The sequence below is a fragment of the Triticum aestivum genome, chromosome 5B (assembly GCF_018294505.1).
Source record: "Triticum aestivum cultivar Chinese Spring chromosome 5B, IWGSC CS RefSeq v2.1, whole genome shotgun sequence".
NCBI lineage: Eukaryota > Viridiplantae > Streptophyta > Magnoliopsida > Poales > Poaceae > Triticum > Triticum aestivum.
In genome coordinates, this window is record NC_057807.1 from 179,780,810 (window position 1) to 179,785,762 (window position 4,953).

Here is a 4,953-nt window from a genome sequence, read left to right on the forward strand (position 1 = left end):
CGCGTTGTTGAAGCGCTGGATGTACTTCTGCAGGGCTTCCCCTGGCTACTGCTTGATACGGCGCATGTCGCTCACGACGGGTGGCCGGTCGCGAGTACCCTGGAAGTTGGCGATGAAGCGGGTGCGCATCTCATCCCAGGAGGAGATCGTGCTTGGAGCCAGGTTCAGGAGCCAGGTGCGGGCCCCGTCTTTGAGCGCCATGGGAAACCAGTTCGCCATGACCTTCTCGTCTCCGTTGGCAGCCTCGATGCCCAGCTCATAGAGCTGGAGGAACTCTGCAGGGTCAGCCGTACCGTCGTAGCGAGGAGGCAGGTCTGGCTTGAACTTATCAGGCCACGCGACGCTGTGCAGCTCGATGGTGAAGGCGCGACAGCCCGCTGTGGCCATGGGAGGCCTTGGGTGACGAAGAGTTTGGTCCGGTGGGTCCCCATGCGCTGCAGCTGGGAGCAGCACGGGGTCTTGACGTGCTGGAGCAGGAGCGTGCTCGCGACGAGCCGGAGCAGGGAGCGCTCGGGCAGCTTCTCGAGGGCGAGGGACTTCTTGGCAGCTCTGCTCTTGCTGCGCTGGCGCCTGACGGAGCGGGTTCCGCCCAGGGGCCACGCGCCTTGTGGCTAGGGCGCCTTCTTGAGGGGGAGGCGGCCGAGGCGCTCCAGGAGCTTCATTGGCCGCACAGGGCGGGGCGCGGTGCAGCGAGAAGGACGGCGCGGGGGAGCCCCCAGCGGAGCGGACGAGCTCGACGACTCGGTCGAGCCACTCTTCGTAGACGTCGTCGATTGGGTGGTAGCACAGGAGCTCGTTTGCCGTGATGAGCGCAACTCAAGCCTCCATGGCTGCTCGGGGCGCGCGGGATGAAGAACCAGCAGGGGTGAGCGAGGGCGTAGCAGTGCGGCCGTCTCGCCACATGGATGGATGCTGGGACGATGCTGGCTACTCGTTCCCCGCCGGGCCGGTGGCGGCATTGACGGTAGGTGACGGGGAACGACGAGGGCGCCCACCGACGGGAGCCGTCTGGGCGACGCGGGAAGCGAGGGCGGCTCGGTGCTCGGTGCGAGTCCGACGAGCGTCAGACATGTATGAGATGGTCAGAGAAGAACAGGACGACGGAAGACGAATTCTGGCGCACCCCTACCTGGCGCGCCAAATGTCGGATTTCGGGTTCCGGCAGACCCTTGAGGTTCGAACACTAGGGTGCTCACGAAGATTTCGCCCTCTACCTACCTGCTCCTCGCCGAATCGCTAGGATCTAAACTACGAAAGAAACAACACAAGAGACGCAAGGTTTATACTGGTTCAGGCCAACATTGTGGTGTAATACCCTACTCCAGTGTGTGTGGGGTGGATTGCCTCTTGGGCTGATGATGAACAATACAAGGAAGAACAGCCTCGTGAGGGTCTGCTCTTGGCTGGTGCGATGAACTTCTAGGAGGAGTTCAGTCGCCCTTCTCTCTCTCTCTCTCTCTCTCTCTCTCTTGCTTCAGGTACCGATCCAGATGCCTCTACCCTGGGGGTGGCTAGTCCCACTTATAGGCAAAGGCCCTGAGCCTCTTCCCAAATATTGAGTGGGAAGGGCACCAACAATTGGCCATTTTGAAGGGGAACAGCGGGTACACTTATCCTGACTAAAGTTGGTCCTCGCCTGTCAAAGGTTCTGGTGGTGACGCTTGCTTGGGCTCCACAATGACTTCCTCCCTGCCGTTGGGCTGGTCTTGGTCTTGTTGCACCGAAACGGATGCCTTTGCTTGCTTCTCTCACCTGCGCTTGCTCCCTTTGCACCAAAGAGGAAAGGAGGACACTGCGCGGGCTGGCGCCCGACTGGCGCCCTTGGTCGTCATGGCTTGCGTCATGGGCACCTCGCGAGGTACCCCGCCTTGAACTCTCCACCTCCTCGCGAGCCAGCCTGATGAGGCCATGCCTGAGGAAGCTCCTGGTCGTCTGCCCCGCGAGGCTTGGCCCCTCGCGAGGGTCTTGAGCTTGTGTTGATGAAGATGGACCATGCTGGGCCCCCTTTGAGCCACGCTGCAGGCCGCAGGCAGGCAAGTCTGGGGACCCCCGTTCCTAGAACGCCGACAAGTTAGTTGCAAGATGGTGTATTTCGGAACGAGTAAAGAGACTTGCCGGTAACGAAATTTAACTAGGTATGGAGATACCGACGATCGAATCTCGGACAACTAACATACCGATAGACAAAGGGAATTACGTATGTTATCATACGGTTCGACCGATAAGGATCTTCGTAGAATATGTAGGAACCAATATGGGCATCCAGGTTCCGCTATTGGTTATTGAGCAGAGAGGTGTCTCAGTCATGTCTACATAGTTCTTGAACCCGTAAGGTCCGCACGCTTAACATTCATTGATGATATAGTATTATATTAGTTATGTATTTTGGTAATCGAATGTTGTTCGGAATCCCGGATGAGAACATGAACATGACGAGGAGCTCTGGAATGGTTCGGAGGTAAAGATAGATATATGGGATAGTAGTATTTGATCTCCGGAAGGGGTTTTGGATGCTTCCCGAAATGTTTGGGTACGAGAACACTTTATTTGGGCCAAAGGGAAAGCCCACTAGCCTTTTGGAATGTGCAAAAGGAAGTTCTCCGGAGACCAGAGGCTAGACCTCAGGAACCCTGGCGTCTAGGGGGTAGACACCGGGAACTCTAGCGTCTAGTCATGGAGTCCGAGTAGGACTCTTGCCTTTCGGGAAAAACCGACTTTGAGGTGGCTTTTAATCCAAGTTTCGACCCCAGGGGTCAACATATATATATATAGGGGCAGGGCTAGCACCCAAGACACATTAAGATTCACCAAGTCATGTGTCGGCAACCCCGTCCCCTCTAGTTTATCCTCCGTCATAGTTTCTGTAGTGCTTAGGCGAAGCCCTATGGAGATTCTTCTTCACCAACACCTTCACCATGTCGTCGTGCTGCCGGAACTAATCTACTACTTCGCCCGTCTTGCTGGATCAAGAAGGAGAGGACGTCATCGAGCTGAACATGTGCTAAACATGGAGGTGACGTACTTTCGGTACTTGATCGGATGGATCATGAAGGTGTACGATTACATCAACCGCGTTGATAAACGCTTCCGCTTAGCAATCTTCAAGGGTATGAAGATGCTCTCCCCCTCTCATTGCTATGCATCTCCATGGATAGATATTGCGTGTGCGTAGAAATTTATTTGCTTTCCATGCAACATTCCCCAATAGTGGCATCCGAGCCAGGTCTATGCGTAGATGATATGCACGAGTAGAACACAAAGAAATTGTGGGCAATGATGTCATACTGCTTACCAACAACGTCTTATTTTTATTCGGCGGCATTTTTGGATGAAGCGGCCTGGACCAACCTTCCATGTCCACGTACATGAGACCGGTTCTGCCGACGGACATGCAACTAGTTTCGCATAAAGGTGGCTGGCAGGTGTCCGTTTTTCCTACTTTAGTTGAATTGAATTTGACTGCGGCCGGTCCTTGAAGAAGGTTAAAACAGCAAACCTGATAATTCACCGTTGAGGTTTTTGCCGTAGGTAAGAACGATTCTTGCTAGAAGCCCGTAGCAGCCACGTAAAAATAGCAACAACAAAGTAGAGGACGTCTAACTTGTTTTTGCAAGGCATGTTGATGTGATATAGTCAAGACATGATGTGATATACGTTATTGTATGAGATGATGAGGACATCAATACCATTATTACACCCACAGCCCCTACTGCTACATATACTGGACCAATTACTAGAGCTCAAGCATGCCAATTAAATTATCAGGTACTTTCGTTTCTTTGTAATGATTCTAATGTTCATGAGAATATGATGCTGCCTAAATTGGATACATTTATTTTGCTTACAAATGAATGGCCTCACATGGCTAAGAGGGATGAACACTGGAGCAAGATTAAGCATGGAGATAGTGGCATGCGCAACGGGAACAAGAACAGAGTTACAAGTGATGATTTCAGGACTTTGAAGCCACCATAATGAGAGCATGAAGCCTTGGACGAAATATACAAGATGCCACTTCATAAATTTTGTCCAGAGGCTATTTTAGGTGTTGCGTCACCTTTTTATTGGGCCAGGCCCATGTAATTTCGAAATACATAAGTATAGGCTATTTATAGAGTTCATATGTGTGGGGAAACAAGAGATAGGGTTGGTTTTGGACCCCTCCACCAAGGGCCACGAAATTCCCCCCTCTTCCTCCATATATACAGCCCTTAGGGCACCATTTAGACTTTGGGTTTTGTTTAGATTAAAAGTTCGCCATAGCTGCAACTTCGCTTAATTTATTTGTGTTCAATGACCAGACCAAGACATCACAGAACCCCACCTTCATTAATAAAGCTTTTGAGGCGGAGCATCCCACGTTCATCCCCATGTACACTCCGACTACTCTCCAAGCCCCAAGAGGACATATGTCGAGACCTCGAACATATGCCATTGGACACAAGGTGCATTCACTCCTCTTCGAACCATCACTTTCCGCATGTGAGACATGGCTACTACCTCATGCATGGACCGTTCACATACTCAGGTACAACCGAGATGACCATGGAGAATCCAAGGACCAAGGCCAAGCATGGAAGAGGAGAAGGAAGAAGAAGAACGGACAAGGCAGAACTTGCCCGGATCATCCGGACCCCCAGCCGGACAATCCGGACCAAGCCCGGATGATCCGGACCCCCACCCAGATGATCCGGGTAATGTGCCCGAAGACACCCGAAGCCTGCTCGACGAGACCGGATGATAGAGGCAAAGGTGTCCCGTCTTTCGATGAGATGGTTCCTATCGTTTTCTGTGGGAGTCGACCTTGACGATCCGACTACGAACGTGCGTGACGTCGCCCCTTAGCAATCGCTAAAACAACTTCCGAGGGGTTATTGACCACGCCGGAGCACGATCAACCTGACCACGAGGGTCTGTTTCCTACGAGCAAACGAAGAACAAGCAAGAAACTGA